This window comes from Choloepus didactylus, chromosome 2 (genome assembly GCF_015220235.1).
Source record: "Choloepus didactylus isolate mChoDid1 chromosome 2, mChoDid1.pri, whole genome shotgun sequence".
NCBI classification, from domain to species: Eukaryota; Metazoa; Chordata; class Mammalia; order Pilosa; family Megalonychidae; genus Choloepus; species Choloepus didactylus.
Window position 1 is genome coordinate 40,643,080 of NC_051308.1, and position 22,130 is coordinate 40,665,209.

At 40.9% G+C, this 22,130-nt stretch overlaps 1 long non-coding RNA gene across 6 annotated transcripts; it reads left to right on the forward strand.

Annotated features, from left to right (window-relative positions):
* Positions 1 to 5,340: 5,340 nt before the first annotated feature.
* LOC119515528 lies at positions 5,341 to 18,870 on the forward strand. Of its 6 annotated transcripts, none has more exons than XR_005213080.1 (5): positions 5,341 to 5,516; positions 17,491 to 17,607; positions 17,674 to 17,830; positions 18,176 to 18,272; positions 18,545 to 18,870. It is a non-coding gene; the product is annotated as an uncharacterized LOC119515528 (long non-coding RNA). The 6 variants fall into 6 exon arrangements; XR_005213081.1 differs by having other exon boundaries at positions 5,341 to 5,512; XR_005213079.1 differs by lacking the exon at positions 17,491 to 17,607 and having other exon boundaries at positions 17,671 to 17,830.
* The last annotated feature ends 3,260 nt before the right edge of the window (positions 18,871 to 22,130 follow it).

The window sequence follows — 22,130 nt, forward strand, 5'->3', positions numbered from 1 at the left end:
TTACATCCCAAATCATCAGGATACACATACTTCTCTAGTGCTCATGGAACTTTCTCCAGAATAGATCATATGCTGGGACATAAAACAAGGCTCAGTAAATTTAGAAAGATTGAAATTATTCAAAGCACATTCTCTGACCACAATGGAATACAATTAGAAGTCAATAACCCTAAGAGATTTAGAAAATTCAGAAATACCTGGAGGTTAAACAACACACTCCTAAACAATCAGTGGGTTAAAGAAGAAATAGCAAAAGAAATTGCTAAATATATAGAGATGAATGAAAATGAGAACACAACATACCAAAACCTATGGTATGCAGCAAAAGCGGCACTGAGGGGGAAATTTATAGCACTAAATGCATATATTAAAAAGGAAGAAAGAGCCAAAATCAAAGAACTAATGGATCAACTGAAGAAGCTAGAGAATGAACAGCAAACCAATCCTAAACCAAGTAGAAGAAAAGAAATAACAAGGATTAAAGCAGAAATAAATGACATAGAGAACAAAAAAACAATAGAGAGGATAAATATCACCAAAAGTTGGTTCTTTGAGAGGATTAACAAGACTGACAAGCCCCTAGCTAGACTGACAAAATCAAAAAGAGAGAAGACCTATATAAACAAAATAATGAATGAAAAAGGTGACATAACTGCAGATCCTGAAGAAATTAAAAAAATTATAAGAGGATACTATGAACAACTGTATGGCAACAAACTGGATAATGTAGAGGAAATGGACAATTTCCTGGAAACATATGAACAACCTAGACTGAACAAAGAAGAAACAGAAGACCTCAACCAACCCATCACAAACAAAGAGATCTAATCAGTCATCAAAAATCTTCCCACAAATAAATGCCCAGGGCCAGATGGCTTCACAGGGGAATTCTACCAAACTTTCCAAAAAGAACTGATACCAATCTTACTTAACCCTTTCAAAACATTGAAGAAAATGGAACACTACCTAACTCATTTTATGAAGCTAACATCAATCTAATACCAAAACCAGGCAAAGATGCTACAAGAAAGGAAAACTACTGGCCAATCTACCTAATGAATAGAGATGCAAAAATCCTCAACAAAATACTTGCAAATCGAATCCAACGACACACTAAAAAAATCATAACCATGACCAAGTGGGGTTCATTCCAGGAATGCAAGGATGGTCCAACATAAGAAAATCAATCAATGTATTACAACACATTAACAAGTCAAAAGGGAAAATTCAAATGATCATCTCAATAGATGCTGAAAAAGCATTTGAGAAAATCCAACATCCGTTTTTGATAAAAACACTTCAAAAGGTAGGAATTGAAGGAAACTTCCTCAATATGATAAAGAGCATATATGAAAAACTCACAGCCAGCATAGTACTCAATCGCGAGAGACTGAAAGCCTTCCCTCTAAGATCAGGAACAAGACAAGGATGCCAGCTATCACCACTGTTATTCAACATTGTGCTGGAAATGCTAGCCAGGGCAATCCGGCAAGACAAAGAAATAAAAGGCATCCAAATTGGAAAAGAAGAAGTAAAACTGTCATTGTTTGCAGATGATATGATCTTATATCTGGAAAACCCTGAGAAATTGACGATACAGCTACTAGAGCTAATAAACAAATTTAGCAAAGTAGTGGGATACAAGATTAATGCACATAAGTCAGTAATGTTTCTATATGCTAGAAATGAACAAACTGAAGAGACACTCAAGAAAAAGACACCATTTTCAATAGCAGCTAAAAAAATCAAGTACCTAGGAATGAACTTAACCAAAGATGTAAAAGACCTATACAAAGAAAACTACATAACTCTACTAAAAGAAATAGAAGGGGACCTCAAAAGATGGAAAAATATTCCATGTTCAAGGATAGGAAGGTTAAATGTCATTAAGATGTCAATTCTACCCAAACTCATCTACAGATTCAATGCAATCCCAATCAAAATTCCAACAACCTACTTTGCAGACTTGGAAAAGCTAGTTATCAAATTTATTTGGAAAGGGAAGATGCCTTGAATTGCTAAAGACACTCTAAAAAAGAAAAACAAAGCGGGAGGACTTACACTCCCTGACTTTGAAGCTTATTATAAAGCCACAGTTGTCAAGACAGCATGGTACTGGCACAAAGATAGACATATAAATCAATGGAATTGAATTGAGAATTCGGAGATAGACCCCCAGATCTATGGCCAACTAATCTTTTATAAGGCCCCCAAAGTCACTGAACTGGGTCATAATGGTCTTTTCAACAAATGGGGCTGGGAGAGTTGGATATCCATATCCAAAAGAATGAAAGAGCACCCCTCCTCACACCCTACACAAAAATTAACTCAAAGTGGACCAAAGATCTCAATATAAAAGAAAGTACCATAAAACTCCTAGAAGATAATGTAGGAAAACATCTTCAAGACCTTGTATTAGGCGGCCACTTCTTAGACTTTACACCCAAAGCACAAGCAACAAAAGAAAAAATATATAAATGAGAACTCCTCAAGCTTAGAAGTTTCTGCACCTCAAAGGAACTTCTCAAAAAGGTAAAGAGGCAGCCAACTCAATGGGAAAAAAGTTTTGGAAACCATGTATCTGACAAAAGACTGATATCTTGCATATATAAAGAAATCCTACAACTCAATGACAGTAGTACAGACATCCCAATTATAAAATGGGCAAAAGATATGAAAAGACAGTTCTCTGAAGAGGAAATACAAATGGCCAAGAAACACATGAAAAAATGTTCAGCTTCACTAGCTATTAGAGAGATGCAAATTAAGACCACAATGAGATACCATCTCATACCGAGTAGAATGGCTGCCATTAAACAAACAGGAAACTACAAATGCTGGAGGGGATGTGGAGAAATTGGAACTCTTATTCATTGTTGGTGGAACTGTATAATGCTTCAGCCACTCTGGAAGTCAGTCTGGCAGTTCCTTAGAAAACTAGATATAGAGTTACCGTTCGATCTAGCGATTGCACTTCTCGGTATATACCCGGAAGATCGGAAAGCAGTGACACAAACAGATATCTGCATGCCAATGTTCATAGCAGCATTATTCACAATTGCCAAGAGATGGAAACAACCCAAATGTCCTTCAGCAGATGAGTGGATAAATAAAATGTGGTATATACACACGATGGAATACAGCACGGCCGTAAGAAGGAATGATCTCGTGAAACATATGACAACATGGATGAACCTTGAAGACATAATGCTGAGTGAAATAAGCCAGGCACAAAAAGAGAAATGTTATATGCTACCACTAATGTGAACATTGAAAAATGTTAAACAAATGGTTTATAATGTAGAATGTACGGGAACTAGCAATAGAGAGCAATTAAGGAAGGGGGAATGATAACCCAGTAAGAACAGATAAGCTATCGTGGACAAATTTAACATTCTGGGAATGCCCAGGAATGACTATGGTCTGTTAATTTCTGATGGGTATAGTAGGAACAAGTTCACAGAAATGTTGCTATGTTAGGTAACTTTCTTGGGGTAGAGTAGGAACATGTTGGAAGTAAAGCAGTTATCTTAGGTTAGTTGTCTTTTTCTTACTCCCTTGTTATGGTCTCTTTGAAATGTTCTTTTATTGTATTTTTTTTAAATTATTTTATTTTTTATGTTTTATTTTTCATACAGGTGATTTAAAAAAAAAAAGTTAAAAAAAAAAAAAAAAACGAAAAAAAATACGCAGAGCCCCCTTGAGGAGCCTGTGGAGAATGCAGGGGTATTAGCCTACCCCACCTCGATGGTTGCTAACATGACCACAGACATAGGGGACTGGTGGTTTGACGGGCTGAGCTCTTTACCACAGGATTTACCCTTGGGAAGACTGTTGCTGCAAAGGAGAGGCTAGGCCTCCCTATAATTGTGCCTAAGAGCCTCCTCCTGAATGCCTCTTTGTTGCTCAGATGTGGCCCTCTCTCTCTAGCTAAGCCAACTTGAAAGGTGAAATCACTGCCCTCCCCCCATGTGGGATCAGACACCCAGGGGAGTGAATCTCCCTGGCAACGTGGAATATGACTCCCGGGGAGGAATGTAGACCTGGCATCGTGGGATGGAGAACATCTTCTTGACCAAAAGGAGGATGTGAAAGGAAATGAAACAAGCTTCAGTGGCAGAGAGAATCCAAAAGGAGCCGAGAGGTCACTCTGGTGGGCACTCTTACGCACAATTTAGACAACCCTTTTTAGGTTCTAATGAATTGAGGTAGCTGGTGGTGGATACCTGAAACTATCAAACTACAACCCAGAACCCATGAATCTCGAAGACAATTGTATAAACATATAGCTTATGACGGGTGACAATGGGATTGGGAAAGCCATAAGGACCACACTCCCCTTTGTCTAGTTATGGATGGATGAGTAGAAAAATAGGGGAAGGAAACAAACAAACAAACAGACAAAGGCACACAGTGTTCTTTTTTACTTTAATTGCTCTTTTTCACTTTAATTATTATTCTTGTTATTTTTGTGTGTGTGCTAATGAAGGTGTCAGGGATTGGTTTAGGTGATGAATGTACAACTATGTAATGGTACTGTGAACAATGGAATGTACGATTTGTTTTTGTATGACTGCATGGTATGTGAATATATCTCAATAAAATGAAGATTTAAAAAAAAATAAAAAAAATAAAAAAATAAACTCACACACACACAAAAATTAAGCCAAATTACCCCAGTAGCAATGAGCACCCCAGTGCCCAAATCTTGTTTTTTCATACTAATAAAAGCAACCAGGGCTCCTTAAAGAAATGGATGATTCTAGGACAAGGGTAAAATATATACAAGTTGATCCTGTAGCATCTTGTGGTGCCAGAAAGCAAGGAGGTGTTAAAAGAAAAATCCCCACGTGATAGGGATGTCAAAGGAGCTCAGGAGCCAACTGACCGAGGTAGAAAAATTGAGCAACAAAACAAATAAAAGAGCATGACATTGCAACCTAAAATATAAAATAAACATCCATGAGTACATATTGATATAAATAAGTGATTGAATAAGTAAATAAATAGAGGGAAAGAGACAAAACCCCCTTGTAGAAGAATTTTAAATAAATTATGTAGGTACTCTGCTCAGAGGGAGGAGGAGAATAAATCCCCACTCTTTAAGTGTGGGCAGCGCAGAGTAACCTCCTTCCAAAGAGCACTGTGTGGAAGGGGAGGAGGGAGAGCAACCTTTCGTTGGAGACGCCTGACAAACGCTACCTCCGCAAGGCGATCAGGTCAACATAAATAGGGATGTCATGTCGATAATAGGTATCTTTGATATGATATGATAAAAATGGGCTTCACCTCTGTGTTCTTCCTCCCAAAACCCATAACCTCAGTTTGATAATGAAAAAAAAAAAAAAAAAAAAAAAAAAAATACGCCAGACAAACCCCAATTGAGGGCAATCTACAAAGTACCTGACCAGGACTCCTCAAAACAATCAAGGTCATCAAAAACAAGGGAAGTGTGAGAAACAGCCAAGAAGAGCCTAAGGAGACCCATTGACTCTGGGAACAGAAAAAGACAGTAGGTAAAAATTAAGGGAATCTGAATAACGAATGGACTTCTGTTAATAATAATGTGTCAATATTGATTCATTAGTTGTAATGAATATACGATACTAATGTAAGATAATAATAGGTGAAATTGAGTGTGGGGTATATATGAACTCTCTGTACTGTCTTCACAATTTTTCTAAAACTATTCAAAAAAATAAAGTTTGTTTTAAAAAATGTAGAGCCAAGTCCAAATTTGTTAGGAAGCCAGAAAACCATTACCATATCTTGAATATGTCAGCTCCAGTTGGAAATGTGCCAGCTTTCTGAGAATGATTACACTGGCAGATAAACTAATCTCCTGATACCTTAAGTAAACAGAGCTCCTTTTAAATTTAGAAATGAAGTAAATGGTCATTTTTCCCTCTACGACTTTTTCCTTTGCTTTTGATATTACAGTCTTGAGGTCCTTTTTATTTTTCAAAGGATGTGATAGTTAATATTTCTGTATCTGATTTCTTAAACCTGCAGTTTAATGTACCCTTTTCCAATAACTTTTATTTTATCAATAATGTATTCTAAAACTGTTCATTTTCTCTTGGTCAAAAAATAGGATTTTGGACTTCTCAGTCTTCTGGAAAGGAGATGGCCTCTAATGCGACCTACAATTTATACCTACATAAAATTCTAACTCAGCATATTTGAAGTAAATTGTCTCTAATCTCTCTTTGGAAGAAGGTTGTTCTTTTAGAGAATAATAATACAATGATGTAGTGTTTCATATTTTTGCCACAATGCACATTTTCATCTGGAATAAAATTCATCAATTGAAACAATAGAATTGAATAAAATTAATAATTGGTTTGTTATGTTTTAGATGCTGAACAAAGTCCCATCCAAAAAAATTCTTTGGCTTTGGTTCCTTAGCATGTGGCTATGATTCAATTGTTTCTGTTTGATCTCCTACTCTTAATACTTTGTTTCTCTGGAAAACAAATAAACAAAAGAGAGTGTTGTTAGCAATACTGGTTTCAACAGGGCTGAAACTCTTTTTTAACCATCTATTTTAGTTATACCTGAGAAAGGCAATCTTGGACTTGCTTGGCTTTTTCGGAGTTTGTAAACATTGTAAAAATAAAAATACCATAATTGAAGTGAAGGGAACCCTGTTAAAGCCCCATGCCCTTCACTTACTAACCATGTAACCTCAGTCAGGACGTTTAATGATGCCATACCTTGGTTTAGTCTCTTGCAAAGTGGTGACTTTACTGTCTTTCTTGTCCACCTTCTAAATTTGGTTGGGAGAAACAAATAAGATAAAGGATGTAAATTTCCACATAAACCACAAAGCAAAAAATAAAAGCCAGTGATTCTGATTAGAAATATTTTCAGTTATAAATGCATCACCTTTTCTTGAAGTAATTTTAATCATCATTTTTGAAGAACTTTTAAGAATTATCTTTACTGGTATAAAATGCATGTATCTGCTCTGCTTTGCTCTGTTGCAGTTTTTCATTTCAGTTTTCCCCCCACCACTGACCCCTCTCACAAGTCTGCATCGCCTGCTTTCCAGATCTTGTTTTCTTTAAATCTCTCCTGCTTGTCAATTCCTTTCCTTCTGCTGACATGCAAAGAAGATTTCTTTCTAGGGTTAGATAATAACTTCACCTTTCTTAGCTTCAGCTTCCTCATCAAAAAAAATGGGGATAATCATAAGCTGCTGCAATGGGTTGTTTGGGGGATTAATTGAGGTGATACATTTGCGGTGACAGCCTCATAGGAACCTTAATGAGAACTCAACAAATGTTGTCGGAGAACATCAAGGGATTTCCTTCAGTGGGTTTCCAAGTGTGTGGTCCCTCTGAGCTACTTGTTGGCCTGGTTCTGGTTGTGGACCCAGTTCTTCACCATCTCAAAGGAGCCTTGGCCTGCACCTGTGAGTGAGAAGGTTGGGCCTGTGCAAGGAGGCCATTCTGACGATGGTAGCAAAACAACACATCATCTAGATCCACTCTTTTTCAAATCCTTTCCTTTTATGCTAGGCATGCATTGGCCCATTAGAATGGGCATAATGTGCAAAGGCAATGGAATTGAAGTGAAGGGAAATGGCAATGAAGTGCAGGGTTGTGTAACTGCGTGCAGCTGCGTGGCTGGTCAAGCAGGGGTGAGGCAGGCTGCTGGGCTGCCCCCCTGTGGAGACAGGGTGTCTTATCAGCGCACAGGAGAAGGGCTGACCTCTAGGGGATTTTGCTGCAAAAGTGCCTGTCAGTGTCTCTAGATAATAATTTGCAGACTAATAATTCCCTGAAGAAAGCCTTTCAATAACTGTGCTTCAGTCAGACCTGTCTGTATAAAGGCAGGCCCCACATATAAAGGGGGATCAGGATGTCACTGTTACTAGAAGGAAGGAAAGGAGAGAGGGAAGGAGAGAAGGAAGGAAGGAGGGATGTATTAATATTTTCTGGGTGTGTAATATGTGCCACTAGATTAGATTCTCCTAACCTATGTTTTTGGCCAGTACTCAGCAACTCCACAATCAGTTATATCTTGTCTCATTTGGTTCTTTGATTTTTCTTGTGTGTTACTTCTGACTGCCTAGCTACAGGAGGAAGAATCAGATCTTTGAAATGGTTATTATTGTGTTCTTCCTGTAGCACTCTATGGGGACAAGGCACGTGGGGCCTATGGTGAGAACTCAGTAAACCCTTGAGGACAAGGCTGATGGGTACAGGGGCAGAGGATGCATATACTGCTGCTGAGATGGACTCCAGAACTTGGAGCATGTAGGGAATGCCTGTGCTTGCTCCTGGGAACTCAAAGAGCTGTTGCTCCTTTTAAGAAGCCATCAATGGTGGTGGAAATCCCAGGAGTTTTCTGAAACACTTCTGGAGGGAAGACTTTAAATAGTGACTCCTTTAACTGTCTGCTCTGTTTGGGGTGGTAGTAAGAACTCTTTTTCACTGCATTATACAGTTTGATATAGATCTCTCTAGGGTATGCAAAAACTTTTATTCCCTGTTCCGCCATGCCTTGGTGACCAATGTGCTTGGTCAATTTTTAGCTTCCAAAATATTTCCATTTCACCACGGTAATTGGGAACCAGTGTGGCTATTTGTAGATTTCTCCAGGTGGGGAGCCCCTGTGACCAACATGAGTATCTGCATGGTATTTGTCTTATGTGTATGTTTAATTTATTTCTCCGGAAAACTCCATGCTTATCCAACCAGGAACCATAAATTTCTTTTAAAATGTCATAGTTTGGGTTAAGTTCAGGGCTATTAGACTCTAAGCACTGTGCTACATCAATTAGATTCTCTATTCGTTCTTTCTTTGCCAGCCCAGCCAGCAACACATTGCAATTTAAAAATGTACCCTGCTTTTCAATATTCTCCTGGTTTCCTGGCTTCATCTTTGGTACTCTGGAAAGCAATAGAGAGCAGTGATAGCTAACATCAACCTTTTGGGCAGTGACTGAATGGGCAGAACATGAGGAAGTCTGAAAGGGCTCATTCCAAACAGGATGAGACCCAGAGATACCTGGAAAAGAACTTTTAGAAACAGTTCTGAATCGAAGTGCAATGCTCAATATTCACTAAGCCAAAAGACTTTTTTTTTTTTTTTTAACCTAGAGAATGGGAAAGCATCCAATAGCCAAAAGGGGGCACTCATCATCCACCGTTCATTAGCTTCCAAAGCAAGGCCGTCTCCACGTGTTCCGTTCCTTCTATTAGTTGTTTCATAATAAAATACTATATCTTCATCCTCTCCTAGTAAAACATAGATATAAAACAGACCTTTTTCTTTGGGTTGATTTGTGTTTTGATACATGCCAGTCCTTATCCCTCTGGGTGGACAATATATACATATATATATAAGGTGACCTGTTAGTATTTTAAGCAGAGCTTGGCTTATAGCTGTGTTTGCATCTATAGACTATGCCATATAACTGAGCACCTTGTACTATAAAATCATCTCTGTCCAGATTCAAGGTTTTAATTTGTCTCTAGAGTTTGCCTCTTTCAATTTCATAAACCATGAAAACACAGCTGGAGCAATTTACAGACTGTGGAAAAACTCTTGAGTATTTTTGCTGAAGTACTAATTCAAGGATCATGCTTTGTTATTTCCTGTTTCATTGCTGTTTGTAAAACTAGTTAATGGGAAATGAACTGTTTCAAATTTGCCTGGCCCCTAAATGCTGTTGTGTGCCCCTCCTGTTAGGGATGGCATGAATTGGGTGCAAGTGTGACAGCAAAACTGCATTGATTTGAGCAGACACACATCACTGAGAACAAAATTAGAGCAACAATTTGGAAGGAACCAGGACTGCACTCTTTGAATTACTTGAATGTGAGGCCTGAGGCTTTAAAAAAAACAAAACCAAAACCAAAAATGATCCCACCCTTTTATAACTTTCCATGAACACAAAATATTTTGGAGTTATACTTTCAGGATCAGGACTGTGCTGTCATGGGGCAGGAGGGAGTGAAAGAGATGTTTTGTTCTCTTTGATGTCTTTTGATTCATGTGTCATTAGACTCAAAGACATAGAACATGATGGAGAGAGCAACATGCCAGAACTGGGTACAGATATAAAGCAAGAAGATTGACTTCAGTGATGATCCACGAACCTAGAATTTGAAAATCTAGAACCTTCAGTCATTTATAACACAGGTGCAAATTCATACATAACTTAAAAACAGATTCTGAGCATCCTGGAAAACTCATTATCATAAAATGCAAGCACTTTTCTCTATAGGAATAAACCCTATAGGAGTTTTAGGACTTCAGTGCCTGATGTAATACATGGTAGATGCTCAATAAATGTTCATGGAATGGATGGAAGATGAGTGGAAAGAGGCAGAACTCTGAGAGAAGCACCCCTACTGAGCTCAGACGGATAATATGAAGGGACCATCCCTTGTAGGGGAAAATCACCTAACACTCCTCAGTTCTCTCTGAAGGCATCACCACCACAGCGCAATTAAATGACTGAGGCTTGCATGGTAAAATTGATTTGTTGATAAAACATGGAATTATGTTTAGAATGCACTGTTTATTAAGATTGACATATATGTGATAACAATGGTTAGGATTAAAAACAACTCACACTATTAGAAAGATAAACTTGAATTACTTATTTTGAGTATCTACTATTTATCAAGAACTGAACTAAATTATAGAATACAGTGGCAAACAAATTATCAGGAGAGTCAACCTAGATTTCATATTTCATTCCTTTGCGGTGTCAAATAAATGAAACAGCAATGAATTTTTACTATATTCGTATGAAGAACAAAGTACATTGAGCAGAATTGATCCAGGGTACTTATATTTCTGTTTCAAGTCCTCGGTAAAGCAGAGGTCAGTGTAAAATATTCAGTGCTATATCAAGGTTGATTTAGTGTATGGGTTAGTCTATGTTGACAAACTGTGGTAGAATTTTCTTAGTGGACAATAGATAAGATGTTGTTACCAGGCAAGGTGCTGAGAGGCCACAGTCTTCATTTCTCTTGCTAGAACAGAATTGCATTATGACAATTATTTGATTTGTTAGTTATTGGGCTCATCCAATATTGTAGCCTCCAGTGCTTTCTAGAATTGGGATGAAAATAAATCTCAAGAAGTTTGATGTACAGAGGGTAAAGTGCCACTGTTTGGAGTTGAGAAGCAAATTGGTTCTAATTCTTATCCAAAATATTTTTTCTCCGGACTCTAGGAAGTATCTCTGGAAAGGCTCAGCTGGTGTAGGTTTGAATTAAAGTTTAGTAGTTTGTTTTACCTCTTTAAATTTGTAGGGTCAGCACCTCAAATATTGTCCCTATTTCATTTTTCAACATGTATTCTTCAACCATCAATTTTCCTAGTAATTTTAGCAAGACTCTTACCCCATTTGTAGTGTTCTTTATTGCTTCCATTATATTTCAGGGGTAAAGTTAAAATGTAGTTTGGAGAGTTTGCATGTTTAGCTTTATGCCACATAGAGTCACAGAGCAGGCCTGGGACAATTTGTATTTTTTGGCCTTCCACTGCCAGTGCCTCACTCTACCAAGATTCTGCAGTTGCTATATCTTAGCTAATTCTAATTTTCTGTTTCTCTACAATGAAAATGTTCTTTAATTCATTGGATTAGTATTTTAAGTACAGATTTTTTTTTTTTTTTCCATCTTTATAGGCTGATGTTGAGTTTTCAGAACACTCTTCAAGTGGAAAAGTCTGGGTCTCTCCAACATGAACTTGCTCTAGTGTTACAGAAACAAGACACCAGTTGCTTATCTAATTTTTCACTTTTCAAGCAGTTTTCTTAGTAATTTTAAGATCTAGCCTAAATCTCAGGACAACTCTGGTAGATAAGGGATTAGTGTTATTCCTGCCTTGCAGCTCTAGGTCATGCCTCGTTTCCACCTGTTCGAACTCAGTGAGATTCAAGAAAGAAATACCCCTATTCATGCCACTAAGCTAAACTCATGAGTACGACTCATTTTCTCTCAACAAGGTGTTATTTTTTCCCCAACTGACAACCCTAGGCTCAGACAAACACAAAAGTCATCCTGACTTCCATTTTGAACTTGTGTACTGTTACAAAAGATTAATTAAATGACAAAAGCCAACCAAATCCTAAGCCAAATATAGATAATGAAATAAGTCTACTTCCCTCAATCCATATATTTTGATTTAAAAACATAAATAAAAGTTATTTCTGGATTACTTGTTCTATTAATTGGATTTTATTGGTGTGCATAATTGAGAGTCAACTATATGTATTTTTCACAGCCACTAGTCTGCCCACACCATGCAGCTTGTTTATGAAACTATGGAAATTTCTACTCAGGTGGCATTTTCCTTGTTTGTTTCCATCAAAATGTCTCTGCCCAAATAGTTTCTTTTATGGTTCAAATTTTCCATCTTTTTAATATAGTAGGTTGATCCCAGCAGTAATTGTGCATGGTTATATACTGACAACCCACATAAACAAACATCAACAAACACAGTCATTTGACAAGGGTGATGTCATCATAGTTGGGGTTTCAAAAGCAAATATAAGTGGGCAACTTGGACACCTGTGTCAGCTTTTCTTCTTCCTCCCTCCCCTCACTGTTGATGATGAAAGAATTATCTTTACTGAAGGTGAAGTGCTCTGTTGACACCATGTCTCCACGTCCCCCCCTCTGGCAGATCAATTTCATGTCAACTTGTTTAGATTGATGCCGAGGCCACCTGGGCATCAGCTGTCAGGAAACCCAGTGCTTTTGCTTAAACAGCTGGCAGCTATCAAAATAGAAAGAGAGAGAGAGAGAGAGAAGAATCATAAGACTTGATATTGGCACATACGAGAGCTCAAGGACTCTCTCAGGTCTGGTAATTTTGCCCTTACCATTTGTCAGGTGCACAGTTAACCTGGAGAGTAGGGATAATGGAGGCTTTGTAGGATCCTGAATTAACATTCCCAGCAGTTCAACCACTGTTCACAGGTTAGAGCTCTACCTCCCTGAGCCTTCTCCTCTCTCTTCTCAAAGAAATCACTACTCCTCCCACCTCCCAAGAGCATTACATCAATTGGCACATTCAGTTTTCCTCAATATGACAGCTGGTTAAGTGACACCATGAGATTCCCTCCTTAATAGCTCATGTATAGAACAGCTGTTGGAACGATTTTTCTTGCTGTTCAACCTTGTCTCCAGCATCAGAGGATTTAGAGTTTCAATTTTCTGCATGCTGGGAGAGACTTTTCTCTTTTGTTTTAAATTTATCTTCCTATTTTTTAGAGAAAGTGAATGCCATTTATGGTTAAAAAGTGAGAGAGAGAAAGGGAGGGAGGGAGAGAGAGAATGAGAGAGAATATTACCTGGTTTTGAGATTTATAAAGTAATTTTTTTAATCACCTCATTTTAGCATTAAAAATGACGCACACTACATGTGCCCTCATACTAAAATGTACAGATGGAAATTTAAACTCAGTTGTGATGTGCTGTGATGTGTTACCTGGGCTGGCTTGCAGCTGTGGACTTTCCCCAGCGCACTGGCTTGGGTGGCTCTCCTCTCCATTCCATCTTACCCTTGCTCCATCTTCCCTTTCCTCTGGCTTCCCACAAGTCCCTTACATTCTTTATAAGCATCAGGCCAGATCTTCAACTCCCCTGAAAGAATTATTTTTCCTCTCTGTTAGCACTGGGAAGATAATGGAGATAACTAGAATAGCAGTATCAAATAAATAGGTAAAAATCTACCTTCATGCTCACTGCAGTCCAGGTATGCTCACAATGGGATGTTCAGTGATGATTACAGTGACTTCCTAAAATAAAAAATAGAAGTAACATTAGACTGACATGTGAAATATGGAAACCAAATTCATGTCCTTCAGTTCTGTGTGTAGCCCAAGAAGAGTTTCCTAGAACCCTCCAAATACCTGATTGTAAAATACCTTTAATTCAGCTGAAGTTTCTCAGACACTTTTGTTTCAGAACAAATGTGCTCTGAAAATGAAGGCCTGCCAGATTACTTCTTGGCAGGGCTTCATTTTCAGAACACATTTTCCTTTGCCTCCTTTCAGGCGGACATTTCAGTCTCTTTGCTAAGGGGACTGGTTTACCCAAGAGAGGAAAACATGGTGTGGGTTTTTAAGAGTGCTACCTCCACAGCCCCATCCTTGACACTTGAAGAGTTATAAAGGTGAAGTGCAATTAAAGCCTTTCCTTGCATGTTTTAGACATCATTTAAGAGCAGATATTACACTGAGAAGGCATCCCGTTGATTTAAACTCACAGCAGGGCATGAATTAACCTGCCAAGGAGAAGAGACATCGTGGAAGTGCCCTGGGTCCCCTAGGGTGTGTAGCACATATGTATGGCTTTTGCCTGAGCCCAGCACTGTGTGGGTCCAGGGACAAATACAGTGAAATAATGTTTTTATGGTCCTAATTATTGTTATGAATATCATGATAGGGTGCTTTGGGTTCAGCTCTGGGAACACGTTAGCACACTCATTTCACAGGAGTACCCGGTAGCAAATTTGAATTTCTTCACATAGGATTTGGTCAATATAATCAATTAGATCCCTCTAATGTAGTTACACTGTTAAATGTGCAAATTAGCATCATGATGCTGATCCTAGGAATAAAATATGTAATAAGTGAACCCCTATTCTTCAATATACTCACATATTCACTTCATGAATATGTTTGTTGGACACTAATCATATTTATTCAACAGCTGAAAAAAGTGATTCGTAAACTAGAGAACTGATTTTCATTTTGTCTTGTAGTCAGCTCCTAGTTCTTTGGTATGGGATCTGTGGACATCATTTTCTTTTTTTTCTAGGTGTTATGTGCCTCTTCAGAAAGAGGACCCAAAATATTGTAACTTCCTAGTTACTTGCTTTCCATTCTCCAAAGTATATATGAGGTGGAAGAGAGAGAGAGAGAGAGAGAGAGAGAGAGAGAGAGAGAGAGAGAGAGAGAGAGAGAGCGCTTCATTATTCAGATCCTTGCAGTCCCTTGGTGGTTTATTTGTTGTGAGGAGCCAGAAAACAAATCCATTCCAAACTTTCTCCTTCCTGGCAGATTTTTCAAAGCTGAGGTTTCTCTGCTGACTCTGCATGTCCTTTTATCATGTGTTTGGTTTTTCAATATCAAGCCATTTCACAGGGAAGAGAGCATTTACTTTCAATTAATAAACAACCCTGTAATTACCCCTTTGTTCAGAACCATGTGAATGCTTGTGTGCATGCAGACTTCGGCTTAAACATTACAAAACTCTCTCTCTCTTCCCACACTCTTCACTCCGTTTTCCAGTTTGCTTTTTCTCCTGGCACTAAGGTTATTCCTGCTTCCTGGCAGCTCTGCAGAGAGACACCACATGGCCACATATATATCACATTTCATGTTGGTTTATTAACTGAGAATAAATGTCTATTTTTTTCCTAATTGTGGAGATTTTCAACTTTGACATCTGTAAATTAGGTGACTTATTTTAATTAGCCCTAATAGTTCTTCTCCTTGTATAAAGTTTAATTATGTTTTGAAAAGGGACATTTGTTGTATTTAGTGAAACAAGTGGTTAATTTGAAAACAGCGGGTCCAACTAACCCACTTGGTTGCTGTCAATCTGTGTTTGAAGTTCCAGCACCGTGAAGACACTGAATGAATTGTGAACTCCTTGAGGGCAGGATTGGGTCTTTTTCAGCTTTATATTCCCTTAATTGAAACAGAGTCAGGCTCTGATGTTGATACATAGATAAAGGACATAGAGCATCATATGTAAGCTGGGCTGCAGTAGCCCAGAAAGATTGGATGTGATTCTTCTGCTGCTTCCATCAGGTCCTTTCTATTCATTGTAAATCAACAGGCTGAAATGCAACTTTCTTTTCCTTTCTATTATCCTTTGGAAAAATGGTTAAACAAGTAAATGAACATGAAACACAAATAAAAATCTAATTTGGTTGCTTGATGCAAGATTCTAACTCTACAAAGTTCTGCCAATGTGAATATAATGGATGCCACTTGTTTGTTAAGTTAAATATTAAATATTCCTCCAGGTTGTTCATAGTGTTCCCTCCTCCAAAATATTTATTTGTGGGAGGTAAAATTTTGCCAGCACAACTCCTCCAACAATATTCCCAACAGTCTTTGAATCCTGATTAAGAGTCTCAGTGTACTCATATATTTTCTTTTTTTTTCCAAAATAAATATGATTTCCCCCAGTTTATATAAACAAGTCATGATAATCATAAAAAGTTCAGCAAATACAGAAATGTATAAATATGACAGCGAAAGTCACCATAATCTGAGCATCCATGAATAACCACTGGAACATTCTGTTGTGTATCAATTTAGGTTTATTCTGTGGACACATATGGATATCTATCCATCAACTTCTATCATCATCTGTCTCCAGCTTACTACATGTTTTAGTGTCCCAGGCTGCTAAAGTAAACACCATGAAATGGTTTGGCTTAAACAATGGGAATTTATTTGTTCATGGTTTTGAGGCCAGGAAATGCCCAAATTAAGGCATTATCAAGGCAATGCTTTCTTCCAAAAGACTGGCTGCCGTTGATCCTCGGCTTCTCTGCCACATGGAAGGGCACATAGCAGCATCTGCTGGTCTCTTCCTTCTCTTTTATTTTCTTTGATTTCAGCTTCTTGCTTTCGTGGCTTTCTTTTTCTCTGTTTGAATTTCATTCTCTTATAAAGGCTCCAGTAATGGATTAAGACCCATCCAAAGTCAGGTGGGCCATGCCCTAACTGAAGTAACCTTGTCAAAAATTCCCTACTTATAAGGGGATAACACCCACAGGAATGGATTATATTAAAGAACAGATTTTTCTGGGGTACATACAGCTGTAAACCACCACACTATGTAAATGGTTTTATAACTTCATTTTTCCTAAACATCACATGCATTTGTCTCATCATTTTAATGGTGCTCTGATATTCCAATATATGGATATATTATAATTTGCCAGTCCCCTATTTATGTGCATTTGGGTGGTTTCTAATTCTCATATACTTTCAATGCTTGCTTAAAACATTAGAGGTGATAATGAGCAATACAAGCTGGAATAGAGAAAATGATTTTGGCTGAATCAGAGCCTCAAAATCCATTTATATTTTGATATGATGCTTATAAGTTAAAAACTTTAAATATAATAACTGAAAACTTATGAAACTTTTCTATAAAAATGGATAGACTTAGTGCATGTAAAGTGAAGATTATAGATTAGCCATCTTATCTGTTATCTAGGTGTTAAGTACTTTTATGAAAATATAGGTACAAAATTTATGAAGTAAGAAGAGAGCAAAGGGGTTAAGTCATGGAGCCTAAGCCCTACAGTAAATATTTGGAAAAACATGTGGTAATCACAGCCTCTAAGCATACAGCTATTTTCAGACATTTAGGAATCTGCTCTAAGGGGTTTCAATTTATTGATGCCATTAAAATTCGTTTGGGGTCTCACTGATATGTTTTTTAATGTTCTCTATTTAATGTTTTTTCAAATTTCAAATGGCAGCATACAAATTTTGTAGCATGTGCAATGATACAAAATGAAGGCCTAAAGGGCAAAACTAACCATCTCAAGGCCACCATGGATAGTTTGAAGGCTGTGCACTGCCCAAGAGCAACACAGGTAATGGGGATTTGAATCGTATCTCAGACAATGAAAATTTTTTAAATGTTTCTTTTGCTCTAGCAGGTGGCAATAAGGTTTGACAATGCTGCAACAAATTAAAAAGTGTTTTGAGGAAGTGGCATGCTTCTCCAATTAGCAGTATCTCTGATCATTCCTCAACCTCATGCCCCCCCTGCCTCCTTCTTCTATTGCTCAATCAATGACACCATATGGAAATCCTGTAAGTCAACTGCTGTAGTTCTTTTTAATGGTTGCATAATATCCCGTATACAATTTATAGTGCAGAAGCATAATAGTATATGGTAGTTACTGATAATGCAGAATCTTATCAACCACATTTGTGAGATAGTCAGAATTCTAATTTTTGCTCTGTAATTCAGTTGAATATTTCAGTTATCGATGTTCATATTCATGGCAGAGGAAACCACTGCTGCTTCCTAAAATCCTTTCTAAACCCTCAAAGAAAGATTGAATTGTATTCAGGCTTGTAATGTGGAATGTATTTTTTTATGTTCTCTGAAAATTGTTAATCTATTGCTTATATATATGTATCACTCCTTATTAGAAGAAGTTTAAACTACCTGTGTACACAGGGCTTGGAAGCTTCTGGAACATTCTCCCACAATCCTGATATCTGATCTTCACAATTGCAACAATAGGAGGTAAGCAGCATTAGTTCCCTGATTTTCCTGCCAAGGCCTTAGCTTAGGCTTAGAGTTTAAGTGCCTTTTCCAAGGGTGGTCATAAAGATGTAGAGTCAGGGGCTGGGCACTCCCTGAGTGGTCTTTATACTGCCCTACGCTCCTTTAGAGAGTCTGATTATTCGGAACCCACCATTTTTGGACCACCCTGGTTAAATGGGGATTTGCTCTTCTTTGGGTACTATAAAAGATATCTGTATACCTTATGGTATCATTTTTCTCTTCTTTTTCAGATGGTCCTTTGTTGTACATTCTTCTGGATGAATTTTGGGACTTTATTCCTCCATGTCGCTTCTCAAATGTTGTAGGAACACATTTTTCCCTCTCCATCGCTCCCCACTGATCTCCTTCCCCAGCACACACACCTTTGAAAGAGTGAATGAGTCTGTGTTTTTTAACTGTTGGCATGTATTAGCCTTAATAAATAACGTAATTGACTGCGGGACACTGATTACGTGCTTCAACTTGGCGGGCCTGGGCCAGGGGACCGGATCCGCCCCTGGGGAGGGTGGTGGGCACGGGCGACAGCGCCCTCCACAGCCCCCCAGGCCTGGGAAAGTGAGGCCGGAGGCAGGCCCCATTTCCTCACCCAAAATACCACCGTTAGGGGAGGCTTGCCGGAGGGAACTGCCTTTTCCCCACCCCCTTATCTTGCTTGCACACCCCCCGTTGCCAGAGCAACTCCCGCCACCACCAGTGCGCATACACTGTTGCCAGACACCGTTGCCAGAGCAACTCCCGCCCCTTTTCAAACAACCTCCGTGCTCTCTTAGAACCAATCCTAACCTCCGCACCCTCTCAGAACCAATCCTAGCCTTTATCCCCTCAGCATTGACTTGTAACAACCCCCGCCCTCTATGCCAGCCTATATAACCTGTGCTCACCCCTAATAAACTCTCTTGGCTTCTTCACCCTCAAAGAACCGTGTCCTGCCTGTTCCTTCTCGCCGCCCTCCACACCTTGCACGCCTCCGCCGGGGACCGGGCCCAGTCCCCCGCCTCGCCCTCGCCTCCGGGAAAGAGCCCCCGCCGCCGGTACCCTCCGAGCAACGCCGAGAGCCGAGGGTTCAGCAACCAGCCGCTCCCCCCCCCCAGACGAATCAACTGCGACCGCAACTGGCGCCCAACGTGGGGCACCTGCAATTGGACGTCCTCTCCACGCAGCGGTCCAGTGACGCCACCCGCTCGCCCGGACGCCTCTCCAGCTCCCCTTCTCCTCGCCTGCAAGGTAAGGGCCGCCTCTCCCTCGCCGCTCCCGGAGCCGCCTCTCCCTCGCCGCTCCGCGTCAGGGGCCGCCTCTCCCTCGCCGCTCCGGAGCCGCTCCTCCCTTCCCCAATTATCCCAGCTGCCTCTCGTCCTTTTCTTCTATAACCCCCATTCCTCCTAACGCTCTCCCTCTTTCCCTCCATTACTTTGCTGTAGTCCTTTGTGTGTTTCTTTCTTTGTTTGGCGCCGTGTACCTCTTTGCAACCGCCCCCCCCCAGACTGCTCCAAAATGGCGAACTTCCTCCTTCTTCTTCTACTGAGGGGAGGAAGTGCTCTAGTGATGACGTCAGCCCTAAGCTGGGCCGGAAACCGCATGCGCTTTACCCCGCCCTTTCACAGGGCGGAGCTAGTCCGCCATCTTATGCCTTAGGCCCCGCCCTTTCACAGGGCGGAGCTAGTCCGCCATCTTATGCCTTAGGCCCCGCCCTTTCACAGGGCGGAACTAGTCCGCCATCTTATGCTTTAGGCCCCGCCCTTTCACAGGGCGGAGCTAGTCCGCCATCTTATGCCTTAGACCCCGCCCTTTCGCAGGGCGGAGCTAGTCCGCCATCTTGTGCCTTGGACCCCGCCCTTTCCCAGGGCGGGGCTGGTCCGCCATCTTGTGTCTTGGCCATGCCTACTGTGCCGCCATCTTGCGACGCTTGGGGCCTCCCACTTCCACCTCCCCCTTCGACAAGCTCCCCCTCGGAGCCGCTACCGGCAGCTGCCGCCGCCCCTCCCACCCTGCCGACTAACAACCCCTGGCTGCCTTCTACACCTCAAGGCAACCCTTAGGACAGCGCTGCCCCTGCCCCCACTCCCGTGCCAGGCCCTCTACTTTGGGCGCACCCTGCTAAAAGCCAGCTTAGGAAAATTTGCCCCGCAGTGTGGCTCTGGATCAGCCTAGCTTCAGATCTAGTCACCCTGGCTGTTCATGTATTTGGAGAGCTGCCGGAAAAAATTGTTTGGCCCCTGGACGCAGGCCAAACCCGCCTGCTTATACGTGATAACCCGGACATGCAAATCCTCTTGGAAGGATTTCAGGGGGAATTCAGCTGCCACTATCCTAGCCATCGACTGTTACAGGGGCTCGCCAAGCTTCCCTTCCGCAGCCCCTTCCATCCTTTCCCCTCCTCTGCACCCATCCCGGGTGCCACTACCGTCTTCACTGACGCCTCCAAAACCCGTTTCGCCTTCCTCTCTTATTCCCAGGACCACCCGGAACCCCGCCTATTCAGTTATGTTAACCTTCATTCAGTCCAAGTGGGGGAAATTCTGGCGGTATCATATGCGATAAACGCCCACTGCAACCACCCAGTAAACCTTTTCACAGATAGCCTCTACACGTATCAGGTCTGCCGAGTCCTCGCGTTTTCCACCTTTTTCCCGGGAGACTCGGCCATTGATAAAGCACTTTCTGACCTCAGAAGCATCCTGGAGCATCAACAAAATCCTTGGTTCATTAGCCACATTCGTAGTCATTCAGGCCTTCCGAGGCCCCTGGCTAATGGCAATAGTATAGTAGACCAAGCGGTCTCAACTCAAAATACCCAAGCTATGCTAACCCACACGGCAGCCCCTCCGGAGGATGCTATTAACCAGGCCAAGTTATTGCATTCCAGGTTTCACTTTTCGGCTACGTCGTTACATCATCTATGTGGCCTCCCCCTAGATACCTGTAAACATCTTGTCCGCAATTGTGCAACTTGTGCGCCCTTTGCGCCGCTTGGCCCCCTGCAACCTCAGGGAGTCAACCCACGAGGCCTAAAACCCAATTCTAGATGGCAAATGGACGTAACTCACGTTCCGTCCTTTGGACGCCTCAAACATGTGCATGTAATAATTAACACCTTCTCGGCCATGTGTTATGCAGTCCCCCTTGCCGGGGAAACGGCCAAACACTGTATCAAGGCCCTAAGACAAGGAATTCTCTTCATGGGAGTCCCCTGGGACCTAAAAACGGACAATGGGCCTGCCTATCGCAGTGCCTCCTTTGCGGCCTTTCTTCAGTTATATAACATCACCCATCATTTCGGCATCCCCTATAATCCACAGGGGCAAGCCATTGTGGAAGCAGTCCATCGCCGCTTAAAAACACAAATTGAAAAAGAAAGGGCAATGCTCCCCCAGGCAACTCCAGGGGACCTTATCATAGCAGCCCTTATTCACCTTAATCTACTCACATTCAATAAAGAAGGGCTTTCGCCCCTACATAAACATTGGGGGCCCTCGTATAGGCCCACCCAGGCCCCGATGGTTTACTGGAAGGACCCAGAGAATAATGCCTGGAAGGGTCCCTCCCCACTCCTCGCCCAGGGGCGTGGGTTTGCTTGTGTTTTCCCAGATGATGCAGCACAACCAATCTGGATCCCAGGAAGGGCAATCCGGCCCGCCACCAGCAACCACGCGTCTAACGAGACGAGAATGCCGTCGTCTCTGCAACCTAGTGCACCAGATGACAACAGTACACCTGGGCCTGGACCCCAGTCCGAGTGAACCCCCTTTTTCCACAGCCCTCCAGCCGCACCTCAGCTCCAACCAGCCGCACCTCAGCTGCAAACAACGCATCGCCAAC